This window comes from Kogia breviceps, chromosome 6 (assembly GCF_026419965.1).
Source record: "Kogia breviceps isolate mKogBre1 chromosome 6, mKogBre1 haplotype 1, whole genome shotgun sequence".
In the NCBI taxonomy this organism is placed as follows: domain Eukaryota; kingdom Metazoa; phylum Chordata; class Mammalia; order Artiodactyla; family Physeteridae; genus Kogia; species Kogia breviceps.
Genome location: NC_081315.1, coordinates 65,365,299 through 65,383,388, shown reverse-complemented (window position 1 = coordinate 65,383,388; position 18,090 = coordinate 65,365,299). Strand labels below are relative to the sequence as shown.

The 18,090-nt window shown below is 37.5% G+C and overlaps 1 protein-coding gene across 6 annotated transcripts in view; it reads left to right on the top strand.

Moving 5' to 3' along the window:
* WDFY3 (WD repeat and FYVE domain containing 3) overlaps positions 1-18,090 on the top strand; it is a 283,768-nt gene that overhangs the window by 31,980 nt on the left and 233,698 nt on the right. For 4 of the 6 annotated variants that reach the window (XM_067035987.1, XM_067035985.1, XM_067035986.1 and 1 more), the window contains exon 1: positions 8,959-9,039. The gene's annotated coding sequence lies outside the window, so the exon portion shown is untranslated. Of the gene's footprint in view, positions 1-8,945; positions 9,040-11,404; positions 11,477-18,090 lie in introns of those variants that run through there. The other 2 variants (XM_059066368.2, XM_067035984.1) reach the window with 2 other exon arrangements.

The following is an 18,090-nucleotide window of genomic DNA, read 5'->3' as shown; positions in this document are numbered from 1 at the left end:
CAGAACTAGAACAAAAAATTTCACAATTTGTATGGAAACACAAAAGACCCCGAATAGCCAAAGCAATCTTGAGAACGAGAAATGGAGCTGGAGGAATTAGGCTCCCTGACTTCAGACTCTACTACAAGGCTACCGTAATCAAGACAATATGGTACTGGCACAAAAACAGAAATATAGATCAATGGAACAGGATAGAGAGCCCAGAGATAAACCCACACACATATGGTCACCTTATCTTTGATAAAGGAGGGAAGGATATACAGTGGAGAAAAGACAGCCTCTTCAATAAGTGGTGCTGGGAAAACTGGACAGCTACATGTAAAAGTATGAAATTAGAACAATCCCTAACACCACACACAAAAATAAACTCAAAATGGGTTAAAGACCTAAATGTAAGGCCAGACACTATCAAACTCTTAGAGGAAAACATAGGCAGAACACTATACGACATAAATCACAGCAAGATCCTTTTTGACCCATCTCCTAGAGAAATGGAAATAAAAACACAAATAAACAAATGGGACCTAATGAAACTTAAAAGCTTTTGCACAGCAAAGGATACCGTAAACAAGACCAAAAGACAACCCTCAGAATGGGAGAAAATATTTGCAAATGAAGCAACTGACAAAGGATTAATTTCCAAAATTTATAAGCAACTCATGCAGCTCAATAACAAAAAAACAAACAACCCAATCCAAAAATGGGCAGACGACCTAAATAGACATTTCTCCAAAGAAGATATACAGATTGCTAACAAACACATGAAAGAATGCTCAACCTCATTAATCATTAGAGAAATGCAAATCAAAACTACAATGAGATATCATCTCACACCGGTCAGATTGGCCATCATCAAAAACTCTAGAAACAATAAATGCTGGAGAGGGTGTGGAGAAAAGGGAACCCTCTTGCACTGCTGGTGGGAATGTAAATTGATACAGCCGCTATGGAGAACAGTATGGAGGTTCCTTAAAAAACTACAAATAGAACTACCATACGACCCAGCAATCCCACTACTGGGAATATACCCTGAGAAAACTATAATTCAGAAAGACTCATGTACGAAAATGTTCATTGCAGCTCTATTTACAATAGCCAGGACATGGAAGCAACCTAAGTGTCCATCAACAGATGAATGGATAAAGAAGATGTGGCACATATATACAATGGAATATTACTCAGCCATAAAAAGAAATGAAACTGAGTTATTTATAATGAGGTGGATGGACCTGGAGTCTGTCATACAGAGTGAAGTAAGTCAGAAGGAGAAAAACAAATACCGTATGCTAACACATATATATGGACTCTAAGGGAAAAAAATGTCATGAAGAGGTTAGCGGTAGGACGGGAATAAAACACAGACTTACTCGAGCATGGACTTGAGGATATGGGGAGGGGGAGGGGTGGGCTGTGACGAAGTGGGGGAGTGGCAGGGACATATATACACTATCAAATGTAAATTAGATAGCTGGTGGGAAGCTGCTGCATAGCACAGGGAGATCACCTCTGTGCTTTGTGACCGCCTGGGGGGGTGGGATAGGGAGGGTGGGAGAGAGGGTGATGCAAGAGGGAGGAGATGTGGGAGCATGTGTGTATGTATAACTGATTTAGTTTGTTGTAAAGGGAAAACTAACACACTATTGTAAAACAATTATACTCCAATAAAGATGTTAAAAAAAAAAAAAAATAGGAATCCATTACCCATAATGATAATAAACTAATAAATAAATGAACAAATAAAGAAGAGAGCTCTCATGCTTACAGTAGAATTCTGAATTCTAGAGTTGGAAAATCATCATTTTGCTGCTCTTATTAGGCAGGGCAAGAATCATAACAAAATCTAGGGAAATATTGATGAGGAGCAGGGTATTTCCATAGAGTTAAAGTGACTCCCCACCGCCTGTGTATTATTTGCAAGGTATAAAATAGGGATTATGCATTAGTGAAATCCAACAACAATATGGGTACCACGTGAATCTAGATATGATGCCCTGAGGGGATATATTGTCATCTGTGTAGTATTCTGGCCAAGACTACATAACCTGAATCTGGAGGAAACAATAGACAAACCCCACATGAGGAACATTCTACTTAATAAAAAGGGGAGGAGGCTGTATTCTTGAAACAAAACAAAAAACAATGTCATAAAAGACAAAGGCTGTGGAAGTGTTCCAAATTATGGGAGGCTTAAGAAAGATAAGCCTAGGTATTGCATTAACTGCAATACCTGACCCTGGACTGGATCCTATACTGGGTGGGGAGAAAAATACTATAAAATGATTATCATTGGATTAATTGAAATAAGTTGGAGTACTGATGCTAAATACAAATATTGTAACAATGTTCAAATTGCTGACAATAACTGTACTGTGGTTATGAAAGAGAATATCGCTAAGGAAATACACATTGAAACAAAGGCGTAAAGAGCCATGATATACATAATTTATCCTCAGTTGCTTTAGGAAAAAAAAAAGACAGCTCAAGTGTGTCTGTGTGAAGGGAAAGAAAGTTCATGAGCACAAGTGACAAAATAAAGTAGGTAACTTTAACAGTTGGTGACTTTGAGTATAAGCATGATTCTTGTATTATATTTGCAACTTTTCTGTAAGTTTCAAACTATTTCCGAACAAAATAGTTAAAACACTTAAAAATATCTGTCCTTTATTTTTAGACTTTCCTTATTTAAAAAGAGCTCAGTTTTTTATCTGGAGCAAGTTTGGAATGAACATTTTAATATTTTCCTATGTGTGTTGCGGCTCTGCAAACTAACCGTTGTTGAATATGATAACAGATGGGAAATAAATGTCACCCTGTGGACGGCCAGAGACTAAAACCTAATCTGGCAGGGGGTTGGGGGAGGTGGGGAACCATTTATTATAGTGGTTAATTAAAGTTTATGGAAGTATTGGCTACAACATCTACTGAAGTCTTTGAGTTATTGTTGTTATCACTTAACTATTGAAGAAATATTAGAATGATTCTTTTACATCAAGAATCTAGCTGTTGTCTCTTGATTATTTATTTTCTTTTGTAAACTCAGAAAGATTGTCATGTTTAGCCCTAAGAATGTAACTATTCATTTCTTCATTCAGAAAAAGTTTATAGAATGCCTACTATGTGCTGGACCCCTTCCTAAGCATTGAAGATGTAGCACGAAACAAAACAAAGCTCTTGCCATTGTGGATTTTATGTGTTGGGGGGAGGAAATACACAAACAGGAATAGAAGTGAAATAAACAAATATTAGTAACACTGGAGAGAAATAAATCAGGGAAGTGTATTAGGGATACTGGGAGCAGAATAGTTACAGTTTAAAATAGACTGAATAGGAAAGAGTTAACTCAGACATTTGAGCAAAGATCTGAAGATAGCAAGGGAGTGAGGCAGGTGGAGATAATCATCCCAGAATAGCTTTGAATTAGAGAGAACAGTAAGTGTAAAGGCTCTGAGGCAGGAGTATGCCTAGCCTGTATAAGGAATAGCAAGGAGGTCAGTAGGAAATGAGGTCAGAGGTAATGGGGGCTAAATTATGTAGGTTCTATTTTGCTGTTTTAAAGATTTTGGCATTTATGAGATGAGAAGCCATTGGGGGATTTTGGGCACAGATGTTACATTATATGATTTATGTAAGATTATCAGGATCACTCTGGCTGCTTTGATGAAAAAGGACTGAAATAGGGCAAGGGTAGAAGTTGGGAGGCCAGTTACTAAACTATGGAAAAAATCCTAGTGAGAGATGATAGTTACTACTACCGTTTCTATGCAGACGATGAGAAGTAGTCAATTTTGGATATATTTTGTATGTAGAGCTAGTAGTATTTGCTGATCCATTAGAAAGAAGAGTCGGAACTTGAACTTCAGCGATGATGGAGAAAGGGAGAGATAAGCAAAGGAAGCTGAGGAGTGGCCAGTGAGATAGGATGAAACCAGGAGAAATTAGGAGAGTCTTTGTTCTGGAAGCCAGGTAAAGAAAGTGTATCAGGGCTTGATGAGTTATGCCGATTGCTGCAGATAGGGCAAGAAAGATGAGATCTGAACTGGCTTTTGGATTTTACAATATATATGTAAGTAACTGGTGACTTTGGAGTTTCAGTGCTGTGTTTGGGAGCAAAAGTTTAATTGGAGTATGTTCAGTTTAAACTGAAGAATACTTGAAGACAGACAGTAAGGACAACTCTTTTCTGACTTTTCACTGAAGAGGGAATCAAAGAAATTGGCCATGATCTAGAGGGGTGTGTGGGGTCAAAAACTTTGCTGCTGATGTTGTTTATTTTCTAATGATTGGAGATATATATATATATATATATATATATATATATATGTATATACACACACCAATGGGTCTTTATTGGGAGGACAAAATTAAGAAATTGATGACATAGGAAAGAGAAGTGGGACTTACTACAGCAGTTTCCTTGAATAGTAGGGACATAACATCTAGTATTAAAGTGGAAGAGTTAGACTTTGATGTGGTTTCAGAAAGTTTAAGCACAGTAGAAGGGTACAGATTCAGATAAGTGGGTGAGTGTGGTTCTGGAAGTTCTCTTCTGATTGCGTACATAGGAATCAACGCCAGCATTGGAGAGTGATCTCAGATTTTATGTGGCTTTCGATTTTTTTTTCCTGTGTGATGCTGTTCATCAGGTGATCTGCCAAGAGTCCTGAGAAGCCATAGCAGGGCTATAGCCCTGCTTGTTAACTTTTGTCTTTCAGATATTTAGCTTTTTGTTACTCTCCAGTTTACTTAACACTTGGGAAGAGATTCCTAAAACTCTTTTGGGGATATCTGGAAAAAAATTTTTTCTCATTGATCTTCAAAGAGTATGATTCAAAGGTCCTTAGAATTTACCGGCACAATTTTCATGTTAGGTATAAGAAAACCAACTTAAAGACATAGTTAGGCCAAGGAGGTACAGCTAATTGTCTAGCCAAGCCTGGAATGCAGGTCTCTGTTGTTCTAGTTTATATAATTTAGTTTTGAAATTCAGTTTTTATACCTATGTACATATACATTAATACTCAACGTTTTGACAATAAAGCTAACTTATTCTAAATTGGAGCCAACCAAAGCATGAAATAAAAACACTTAAAATGTCAGGGTCAAAATGTAACTGTCTAAAATGTGATTTAAATTTTGATTTGTATAAAATGGATATCTGAAATTATATTATATTGCATATTGTAATTAGCATGCACTGAAATCACTTCAAAGCATTTGCCCTTGGCTAAATTTATATTAAAAGATTACAAAACAGGATCAGTAATATACTATTTTAAATTTCTGGTACTTTAAGACATCTGTAGATTGTAATAAAATACAAAAATGGGTTGAGAAAAGCATTGGTATTCTAGCTCGCTGTTTCCAGTTCTGTCTGGCTTCCTGCTATTTCTGCTTCTTTATCTCAATACTTGGCTGTACCTGGTAATTCAAAATGGATAAAACCAAATAATCAGCATCCAAAATACATATATAATTTCTATGAAATAATAAGTAAAAGGCAAAAAACTGAGGAGGAAGTGGCCAATAGAAATAAAGAGGCATTTCATAAAAGAAGAAACATGAGTTAGTCAGTAAACCTGAAGAAATGCTCAGTATCATTAATCAACAGAAAAATGCAAATTAAAACTACAGTTAGGGCTTCCCTGGTGGTGCAGTGGTTAAGAATCCGCCTGCAAACGCAGTGGACATGGGTTCGAGCCCTGGGAAGATCCCACATGCCGCGGAGCAACTAAGCCCATGCGCCACAACTACTGAGCCTGCGCTCTAGAGACCGCGAGCCACAACTACTGAAGCCTGTGTGCTACAACTACTGAAGCCCATGTGCCTAGAGCCTGTGCTCCACAACAAGAGAAACCACCACAATAAGAAGCCTGCGCACCACAACAAAGAGTAGCCCCCGCTCTCAGCAACTAGAGAAAACCTGCGTGCAGCAGCGAAGACCCCAATGCAGCCAAAAATTAAATAAATGAATAAATAAATAAAATTTAACAAAAGACTACAGTTAGATGGCTTTACACCCCCAAATTAAGAAGTTGGCATTACTAAATGTTGGAGAGCATGTAAATCAATATGAACTATCTGGTGCTGATGAGATTATACATTGCTAAACACACTTTGGGAAAAAGAAAAATTGGCGACCTCATGAAAAAATTGAAAACACATATATTCCTCAACTCCTAGGCAAATACTTAAGAGAAACTTTGGCACATGTGGAACAGATGTGTATGAGAACTTTCATAACAGTAATGTTCATAATAGCAAAACGAAACAAAACCTGGGGAGAAAATAAGATGCTATCGTAAAGAGAATGAACAATTCAGTCACGGTGTATTTACACAACGTAGAATTATTCTGCCCTGAAATGAACGAACTACAACTATATGCAACATTTAGTTGCATATGTATCATGAATACATCTTGAAAACATAATATTGAATGAAAATAAATGCAAGTGTTGTTGAAGGATATGTATATATGTGATATGCTTTCTAAAAATCAGAGGAATGATAAACACAAAACATAGGATAGCAATTACAGAGGACTGAAGAGATGAGAGAAGTGGGGTATAGGACAGGGAAGAGCAAATCAGTAAAACATTACCAGTAACTTATATTTAGGTTCTGTGTTGGGTGACAACCAACATGTTTTATGTAAGTTGGTAGTTAGTATATTAAAAAAACAGTGCAGGTATATTCTGATGTTACAATTTAGGAGACATGTCATCACTTCTGTCTACTCTCTCACTGCCACTTGAATCCCTAACATCACTCAGAATTTCACTAGAGGGATCTTGTATTAAAATTTTTTATCTCATTAAGCATGTGTCTGCCATCTGACAAGCCACTCAGTAACAACTTGGATGAATAACTGAATGAATGATTTGGGAAAATAATTCAGAATTTTTCTTAGAAACTACCTAAGAGGTAGATTTAAAAAAAAATTTATTTATTTATCATTTTGGCTGCATTTGGTCTTCGTTGCTGTGCATGGGCTTTCTCTAGTTGTGGTGAGCGCGAGGGCTACTTTTCATTGCAGCGTGCAGGCTTTTCATTGCAGTGGCTTCTCTTGTTGCGGAGCACGGGCTCTAGGCACGTGGGCTTCAGTAGTTGTTGCACGTGGACTCAGTAGTTGTGGCTTGTGGGCTCTAGAGCGCAGGCTCAGTAGCTGTGGCACACAGCCTTAGTTGCTCTGTGGCATGTGGGATCTTCCCTCACCCAGGCTTGAACTTGTGTCCCCTGCATTGGCAGGTGGATTCTTAACCACTGTGCCACCAGGGAAGTCCCAGAGGTAGATTTGTGTGTGTGTGTGTGTATGTGTGTGTGTGGTACGCAGGCCTCACTGTTGTGGCCTCTCCCGTTGCGGAGCACAGGCTCCGGACGTGCAGGCTCAGCGGCCATGGCTCACGGGCCCAGCCGCTCCGTGGCATGTGGGATCTTCCCAGACCAGGGCACGAACCCGTGTCCCCTGCATCGGCAGGCGGATTCTCAACCACTGCGCCACCAGGGAAGCCCAGTTTTTTAAAATACTTTTTCATAAGTGGTGAGATAGACAGCAAAACTAGGTTATTGCAAAACTAGGTGTTTGAATGAGAACTAACTGTATATTTGAGGGCAATATTATTGATGTTTGAACTATTGTACTAATATGATCACAGAGATTAACAAACATATGACAAGAACAAATAGTTGATCAGATTAACAAACATGACAAAAACAAATATTGATGTTTGAACTATTGTACTAACATGATTACAGAGGTTATGACAAAAACAAATAGTTGATCAGAAAAGCAGAATGTCGTTTAAAGATGAATCTATTCTTAGGCATAACTTTTTAGACTTAGAAAGCCCATGGGGATTAATCCAAGCTCCTCTTTTTTTAAAAAAATTTATTTTATTTATTTATTTTTGGCTGCGTTGGGTCTTCGTCGCTGCGCACGGGCTTTCTCTAGTTGCAGCGAGTGGGGGCTACTCTTGGTTGCAGTGCGTGGGCTTCTCATTAAGGTGGCTTCTCTTGCTGTGGAGCACAGGCTCTAGGTGCATGGGCTTCAGTAGTTGTGGCTTGAGGGCTCTAGAGCACAGGCTCAGTAGTTGTGGCACACAGGCTTAGTTGCTCCATGGCATGTGGGATCTTCCTGGACCAGAGATCGAACTCATGTCCCCTGCATTGGCAGGTGGATTCTTAACCACTGTGCCACCAGGGAAGTCCCCAAGCTCCTCATTTTTGAATAAAGGAGGTTTGGAACCAAAGAAGTAATTGATTAAGGGCATAGAGCTTGTTGAGAGCAGAGTTAAGAAAGACCAGAACCTATATCTCATCATTTATGTGCTGGTGTTTTCATTTTGGAATATTGAATCGTAAATAAAAGAAACAGTTAAATATCCTATATGAGACATGCTAAATAACTCGAGGTTGGATCATAACCATTGAGTGAGGAACCGCTGTTTTTTGTTTGGACTTAGAACATATCAATTCAGCTCTATACCACATTTATCTTCAACTACTCCTAGAGAAAAAACAACATGATTTTTTTTTCTTTTTTCCTCATGTTTGGTTCTCCAAAAAGAGACATTGTGATCTATGATGTACAGATGAATACTGGACTAAAGTGGGAAGAATTAGGTTCTGAACCAGGCTCTGCCCCTAAATAACTGTGTTGTCGTTGATTCTTTGCATAACTTTTCCTGGTCTCATCTTCCTCACCAGTAAAATAAAAAAGCTGAACCAGATGGTCTGTAGAGATCAGTTTTGAATGACTCTATATTCTCCTTTGAAGTTTGAATAGCAGATTTTATCTATCTTAAATAAAGTGTTGTCCTGTGTTCCAGCATGAAGCCATTGGCAAGAAATAAGGAGGTAAAGAGAGAATTGGTAGGGAATGAACAACTCATAAAAAACATTCTGAAAATAAACTGGGCTTTCTTTTTTTTTTTTCTTTCATCACAGGTATAATACTTCTCCACGTCTGCTTCAGGAAGAAAGTGCCTGCCACTCCTGTTGTTTCTACGCAGGTTCATGCCAGCCCAGAACATAGAATCAGGTCAGTTTTAGGATTATTTTGTCTGTTGAACAAGAAGCCAGGAACAGAATCATGATAATCTTTGCTGCATCGTTGCATTGTAACTGAACTGTGACTCAGAAGGGCTGGGTTTTAATCCTTCTTTACCACTGATGGCTGGGTAAACTAGACAAACCTCCTTTCCTGGATGGCTTTTAGTTTTTTGCACCAAAAAAAAAAAAAAAAAAAAAAAAAAGATATATTGGAATATATTTCAGTTTCAATTCTGGCTTTAAAGCATAATACTTTTATTGTAGACACCTAACTAGAATAAAATCATGTTATTAAAGTTTTTCCTTTTTTTCCTGGAAAAGTCTAGTTGTAAGCACAGGCTTTAGAACTCTTTATGGTAACTTTGAGTGACTAGTTTGAATAATGAACTATGTTGTGAGGCACTTGAGAATACTATGGCTACTTAGTTGCCTGAGTTTTAGTATTTTACTTTGCTCTATTGTTACTGAAAAGTTTATTTATTTTTTAAACAACAGAAATTTATTTTCTCAACAATTCTAGAGGCTGGAAGTCTAAGATCGGGGTGTCAGTGTGGTTGGATTCTGGTGCAAGCTCTCTTCTGACCTATAGATGGTCACCGTCTAGCTTTGTCTTCACAAGGCAAAGAAAAAGAGAAAGAGAGGGAGCTCTCCCTTTACCTCTTCTTATCATATCAGTTTAGGGCCCCACCCCTATGACCTCATTTAACTTTGATAGCCTACTAAAGACCCTATCTCCAGATACAGTCATGTTGAGGGTTAAGGCTTCAACATATGAATTTTGGGGGGATACATTTCAGTCCATAGTAGCCACCTAGTAGTAAAATTGCTGGGTTGTATGAAATCTGCACTTTCAACTTTTCTAGATATTTCCAAATTGATCTCTAAAGTGGTTGTAATAATTTACACACCCACTAGCAAGTATATAGATGATGGGATTTTTTTTTAACTACAAGAACTAAAAAATCCCAAATGGAAGATAGTGGGTATAGTCTTTTCAAATTGCAACTTCTTTTTCCTATTCCACCAATGTCTGGAAAGTCTTCCAAATAGCTGTTTAAACCTTGGCTTCTGTCAATCAGTTCTCTTGTTTATAGCCATGATACTACATGGAGTGCTCTGTTCTCTTTTTTTTCTTTTTTTGAATTATTAGTCATTCGATAACGTTCTTGAGCTGTAGAGAGGCTATCTTTTTGACAATGTTAGTTCTCTATTGATTGCATGTGACTCAGTTCAAATTAGCTTAAGCAGAAAGGGGAAGTTATCAGACTTTTGGGCACACCAAAGGATCCAGGGCAGAAATGCAGCTGGTCTGTGCAAGGAGAATCCAGGAATCAAATGTAGTCAGGTCTCTCTCAAGCTCTCAGTGGCGTGCCTCTCCTGTGCATCTGTCTCACTCTCTTTGGCTTTCTCCATGTTTCTATTCTTTGTCATGGGAAGCGTGGTCGCCACTACTGCCCATGATTTATATCTTGTAATTCAGACTCCCAGAGAAAGGCTTACTCTTAAGTACCTAATCCCAAATATTCCAGAAAACAGCTCTGATTCCCTGGACAAGTTTACAGTGGCTGTCTTGCCATGTTTGTTTCAAGGCCTGTTCTCTGAAAAGGATCTGACTTATTCCTAGTAAAATGCAGATGACCAATAATATAGTATTACTCCTTTCAGGTGTATTTGTTAAGCTAAAGGTGTTTTTCTAAATGTTAAGCTAAAGCTGTTTTTCCACACTGTGTGGAAGTGAAATCCTGTGTTCTAGTATATAAAAATGATTAACCTAGATGCAAGAAAAGTATTAGGAATTGAAAGGTAGTGTTTTAGGGTTCAGGGAGTGGAAGAAAATGAGTAACTGTGTAGGTGGAGGAGGAGGGCAGATAGATAGTCAAATATATATTTCTAAGGTAGCAGTGTTAAAAGATTGAATACAGCAAGTAAAAGAAAAGCCTTTCTATTTGCCTTTTTTGAGAAAAGATTTGAAGGTAGGAGAAAGGACCATTAGGCTTAGTCCCACCTCACCTACTAACTATGATTTTGGATAAATCACTTAATCTCTGTGTACCTCGGTTTACTAAATCCTGCCTCCTTATCAGCTGTGTCCTTAACTCCTGGATATCAGTTTCTTCATCTTAAAAATGGAATTGATGATAGTGGTGCCTCAGAGGGTTCTTGTGAGGAATTAATATATGTTAAGTGTTCAAAACAGTTTCTGGCACTTCAGCAGCAGCAGCAGTGTCAATTTTTGAAATGAGTCAATTAGATTATATGATTGCAGGAGTCCCAGCTAACTTAAAAAAAAAAAATCTGTGGTCTGAGATTTTCTGATACGACCTTATGTCTTTTTTTAGAATAAAGACTTAGAAGCTTTGGCCATCTACTTGAGTCCTGCATTGAGGCTAATTTTGGTATCGCCAATAAGTCATTTTGAATTCAGTGTATGTATGAGTTCTTTTTGCTACATGTATTAATTTGTTAGGGTTGTCACAACAAATTACCACAAACTGAGTGGCTTAAACAGCAAAAATTTATTGTCTCACGGTCTGGAGGCTAGATGTCTGAAATCGAAGTGTCAGCAGGATTGGTTGCTTCTGAGATCTATGAGGGAAGGATCTGTTCCAGGCCTCTTTCTTTGACGTATAGATGGCCACCTTTTCTCCATAGCTCTTTGCATTGTCTTCCCTTTATGTGTGTCTGTCTCTTTGTTCAGATTTCTCCTTTTTATAAGGATACCAGTCATATTGGATTAGGGCCCACCCTAATGAGCTCAGTTTAACTTCATTACCCCTGTAAAGGTCATGTCTCCAAATAAGGTCACATTCTGAGGTGCTGGGGGTTAGGACTTCAACATATGAATTTCGAGCAGGACACAGTTCAAGCCATAGCACTACATAACAGATTACCCCAAAAGTTAGTGACTTAAAACAACAAACATTATCTCACAGTTCTTGTGGTCAAGAATCTGGGTGCCGTTTGCTGGGTCCTCTGGCTCAGGGTCTCTTGCAAAGCTACATTTGACATGTCCACCAGGGCTGGTCTCATCTGAAAATCCTAGAGGAGGATCTGCCTGCAGTTCACTCACATGCTTGTTGGCAGTACTTAGTTCCTCACTGGTTGTCGGGCCGAAGGCCCCAGTTCTTCATGTTGGCTGTTTGCCAGCAGCCTACTAGCCCTTGCCATGTGAGCCTTTGGCTTTTGTAGTGTAGTCTTGGAAGTGGCAACCTATCACTTTTTCCCTATTCCATTCACTAGGAGTAAGTCATTAGGTCCAGTCCACACTTAAGGAGAGGTCCAGTCCACACTTACAGAGGGATGTGTATCCCAGGAGGGGAGGTTATTGGAAGCCATTTTGAAGCTCCCTACAGTAGATAATAAGAATGAAGAAAGCAGAAAATATGCTAAGTGGAAAAATACATAAATTATTTAATATTCAGGAAGCTTTAGTCTTAAACTCTAAGCAGAACTTTATCACTTTTGTGCCATATAGCTTTGTAATCAGAAAGTACCCCCTCACCCTTAAAAAAAGGAAAAATGTAACTTTTATTTCCTTTTTCTTTTTTTTAAAGCAAAGAGGAGTTAATTTTGTTCCATTTCATCAAATTTGTTATTTTTTTAATCCTATGTAGAATTCTTCAAGTGGTACCTGACTTTTCACTTCGCTGAGTGAAACCTGGTATTTCTCATAAAATATCCAAAGGCCTACCCTCATTTCCCTAAAATATTTAAGAGCAAGAGGTCGTAGGAGTACTTTAATTTTATCAGCTTTTCTGTGGTCACTTTCTACAACTAAGTTATAAAGTGTGAGAAATTATCAGACATTTGTGAAGATATTTAGTATACCAAATTGGCTAAGGGAAATGCCCAATTACAGTTACTTTTACAGAATATAGTGGCACAATCATGTATACTTCATTTACCAGCTAGCAGTTCTCAATATTTATATTGATGGAAAGGTAATTGGAAAGTATTATTTTGGATTCATTTTTGTAATCTTTGTTTTGGAATGCAGTATAGTTGTGTTTCTGGAAGCAAGATTTGACCTAGTTGGCATTATCTGTATAAGTTAATCTAAGGTGTGTGTGTGTGTGTGTGTGTGTGTGTGTGTGTGTGTGTGTGTTTAGCACATGGAATAACAGTGTTTTAGTAAATTTAGTCTAAGAAAATCTCAAATTCATTGAAAAAAGATTGTCTTAACTCCATTAGGGTAGATTGAGCATGTACTTCTAAAGCATCTGATTACATGACTGAATTTTATAAGGAGTTTAAAAATTATAATTATTTGTGAATTACTATAAATATAGATCATACATTTTAGTTTAGTTATTATTAGAAATGATGAGGCTTATTTTTAAATCTCAGTAGGTTTGGAAGTCAAAGTCCTCTCAAACTGTACAGAAATTAAATGAGTATGAATTCAATAGGATTTCTATGTGATATCCCTTTTTACTTGTTAGGGGGATGTAGTTTAATAGAAACCATACAAAATTTTTGATTTAAAACTTCCTTTTGACACACACAGTGGACTGGGGAATTCATTCTTTTTCTTTTTTTTTTTTTTTTTTTTTTTGCGTTATGCGGGCCTCTCACTGTTGTGGCCTCTCGCGTTGCGGAGCACAGGCTCCGGATGTGCAGGCTCAGCGGCCATGGCTCACAGGCTCAGCGGCCATGGCTCACGGGCCCAGCCGCTCCGCGGCATGTGGGATCTTCCCGGACCGGGGCACGTACCCACGTCCCCTGCATCGGCAGGCGGGCTCTCAACTACTGCGCCACCAGGGAAGCCCGGAATTCATTCTTATAGTTGAACAAATGGTAATGTTTTTTCGTAGAAAAAAAAGCACTGTTGCATTGATATGGTGAAGAGGAAGTTTTAAACTTAAGCTCTTAGTATTTTGCATTACAAGGATATTGAGCTAAGAGTTTTGTTTATAATTTACTCCCTTGTTTGAAAACTTCTGGGAATCGATTTATGACTAGATTTTGGGCTTTAGACTCTATGTGAGAAAAATAGTCTAGCATTTTTTGTGGTTTAGAAAACTATTACCCACAAATGAAAGTCTGTAGACTGTATTCTTTCTAGAAACATATTAAGAGAGTTTAAAAAGTTCAAAGAAGGGAACTCAGTGCAGTATAAAAAGTGCAGATGTATTTAATGTGAAGCTTAAATTACAAGATTTAGGGCTTCCCTGGTGGCGCAGTGGTTGAGACTCCGCCTGCCAATGCAGGGGACACGTGTTCGTGCCCCGGTCCGGGCTCGCGTACTGCAAAAAAAAAAAAAAAAAAAAATTACAAGATTTAAAAGGTTTTTATAATCAGAAAAAATAAGTTGAAAAGTAAAGTAGCACTACAAATTGGAGAATTGAGATTTAAAAATTTAATGCAGTTTTTCTTTATTTTAAGAAATAATACTTAAAGTTTGGGGCTTAAAAATATGAATCATTTTAATTATACTTTAACCCATGTTGTGAAACTTTTTTTCTTTTCCCTTAGACTTTTGATTTATTGTCTAGAGCTTACCGTTTCTATGACTATATCGTTGAGTTGATTTTGATCCTGAATATCACTTATTTGGCTCTTGTTTTGAGGTCAAATTATGCATCAGTCTTTATTGACAATGTTAAAAAATTGTATAAAATATTAAAAGTAGATATAAGAGGGGATAACTGCAGTGTGTAATATATTAATATTCAGTTTCCAAACTTAGTGGTACTTCCTGGTTTAAAGCTTGGTGTCATTGTTTATAGCTGTTTGCCCTAGTATAAATTTCTTAATTTCTTATGTCCTCATCTGTTAGATGGGTTTATTGATAGTATTTAATGGAAGTTCATAAAGGTTAAATGAGATAATGCTTGTAAAGTGCTTAATATTGTGTCTGGCACATAGTAAGTAAAAACTAAATTCACGTTAGCTGCCATTTCTTGTTACAAGCATCGGCCTTAAGTCATTTATACTTATGTTTTTGAAGGATAGAATATAAGCAAAATGATGTCCTGTTAATGATAATAGATAACCCTTAGTATTCAGTTTGATTACATATTTTATTAGCATATAGACTTTATTTTTGAAAAGTAGAATAGAGTTTACATAAAAGGTTATGAGTTTAGAGCCATCACTAAAATTATTGACTTAAAAGGGGGGAGAAAAAGGGAATGGAGGAGGTTAAGTGTGCTGTTTTTGCTGTAGGTCTGAGGAGAGATTTTGTAGTCACTAACAACATTTTTTTTAAAAAAATTGGAAACACTAGGATGTCAGCTTTTCATTTTCATTTTTTTTTTTAAGACTTTAACTGCTAGCTACTCTGTTCCGGTTTTTGTTTTGTTTTGACCTGGGGGAAAAGGAGTGGGAGAAGGCGTGCCTGTTTTTTTCTAGTCTTACAAAGGATATATCCTTTTGGTCTTGTGTTCCCCGTGGTAGGAATGTCCCTTGCGCCTCAGTTTTATGAAGACCTCTACTAAAAGGCATCTTTAAGTATATTAATCTGGTTGTGAGATGACTGTGGCTGCTTCGTAGCATCCTAAGAAAGCTAAACTCCTCCGTTTAGAAAAAGGATCTATGCCTAAGTTGGGGGAAATAGGGAATTTAGGAGGAAGTTTCTGGCTCAGGTACATTTGCTCCTAATTTGGTCAGACATCAGCTCTATCTTTGCCTGAGGACATTTTTGTTGTGTGTGTGCTTTATATAAATGAAAACAAAGAAGACTGCTGCTCTCCTAGAGCTTGTAAATGGACAGTGTTATACAACATACATGATATAGAAGGAAAGGGAATGGGGGAGGGGAATTCTGAAATATAAGCTCTCAAGCTGTTTTATTATCTTCTTTGTGTGTAGTCGGGGAGGAGTTTTAAAAAGCCTAACCTAGAATCATATTTTGAAAGTAAAGATTCAGTATTTCTTGACTGAATGAAGGATTGTTGTGAATATGTCTATATGCTGAAGTAGAAGGTGAGTTAAAGAATTATTTGATTTCAAAATGTATAGGGAAGGAAGTACAGGTCCTTTTAATTTAAGTTGATTTAATTTTTTGCTTTTTATTTTTTTACATAATCATTTTGGGTCTTTAAGTAAAGATTAGGATATTTTGGTTCTTTCCTCTTCCAGATAGCTGAAATTATTTATAATAGTCTGTTCTCTCTTCCTTCCACCTTCCTTCCCTTCCTTGTTTCCTTCCACATAGTTTTTGACCTTTCAGTTGGTTCTTTTATACTTGATCTTAACCACATGTTTTGTAGGAAGCAAATCATGTAGCATGTGTTCATGATGCAAGAATTGTTTTTCTCCTTTATCCCTAGCTCTTTCTTAACTGTATCATTGCCTAGTCCAAAAAACCCCATAGGAGTGAATTTTTGTAGTTACCTCTGAACCAGTCAGAATTCATACTTTATGAGAGCAGTTACTATTTGTTTTATTTTTAAAATCTTTTATAATTAAAAAAAATCTTTTAAAGATTTTTACCTTCCTCTAACATCAGTAAATTATCCTGTGCTTTGCTGTATCTAAGTGGGCGTTCAGGAAAAAGGACTTCCTTTTTTGGCCAGAGTTTGTTGAAGGAAAGCTTTTTTTTTTTTTTTTTTCCTTCGTTACGCGGACCTCTCATTGTTGTGGCCTCTCCCGTTGCGGACGGACGTGCAGGCTCAGCGGCCATGGCTCACGGGCCCAGCCACTCCGTGGCATGTGGAATCTTCCCGTACCGGGGCACGAACCTGTGTCCCCTGCATCGGCAGGCGGACTTTCATCCACTGCGCCAACAGGGAAGCCCCAAGAAAGAAAGCTTTTATAAAACTTTATCAGAAGGCAAGTTATATCCCTCATGAAAGAATAACCCTTAGTTTATTGTTGAAGAAGCCCTACTAAAGAGATTGTAGGGTTTTTTTAAATGTGGGCTTATCTTTATCTGCCCTGTTTTTTGAATCATAGATTTTTAAGTTTTTCATTTCCTAAGCCTGCTAAGGAATGGCCTTGTTCAAGAAATTCAGTTTTATATGTCACAGATATATGAAATATACCTCCTTCCATGAATAATAATAAAAACTTTTTAAAAAAAATTATTTATATATTGGCTGCATTGGGTCTTCGTTGCTGTGCGCGGGCTTTCTCTAGATGCAGCGAGTGGGGGCTGCTCTTCGTTGCGGTGTGCAGGCTTCTCTTTGCGGTGGCTTCTCTTGTTGCAGAGCACACACTTTAGGCACATGGGCTCATTAGTTGTGGCACACGGGCTTAGCTGTTCTGCAGCATGTGGGATCTTCCCGGACCAGGGCTCGAACCTGTGTTCCCTGCATTGGTAGATGGATTCTTAGCCACTGCGCCACCAGGGAAGTCCTAAAAACTATTAATAACAATGAACATTTATTGTTTCTTAGGGTTTTTGCATGTATTATATCATTTATTCTTCATAACAATCCTATGAAATTGGTTCTATTATAGTAATTTTGTATGTTAGAAACAGGCAGAAGTAACTTGCCCAAGGTTACAGGATTAGGAAATGGCAAAACCAGAATTCAAACGTAGGAGTCTGGCTCTAGGGTTCAGGCATTCACCTGCTCATCTATCCTGCCTCTCTTATACATGAAGAAAGACATCATTTATTTCTTTTCCCTAAAAGAATGTGAAGCATTCTTATTATATTTGAATTTATATTTGAAGACAATAGCCTGTGAATGTTCATTGTATCAAATATGGGCCTCTAATATTTTATTCTGTTGCTGAGAAAAGTAATAAAAAATGTTTAGAGCAGAATGATTTGTTCTGTCTTCTCAGGTGACCTTGTATAAAGTTAATATACTATATCGGGGAAGAATCTATTGATTTGTAAGTAATTGAATCCTAGGCTTTGCTATGTCCTAACCATATTTTTGATATTTAGTATGCTAATTTTACTTGTTTATTTCCTTTGCAAGTTTTGTACCTATATAGATGTCCGTATTTACCTTTTTTTCAAAAAAATAATATTTTGAGAACAATTATCCATTAGCAGATGCTATAGAACTCAAGTACAGGAAGTACAGCCAGGCTTCCAGGGAACTGAATATTTTTAGGTATTTTTTTCTCTACTTCTTTT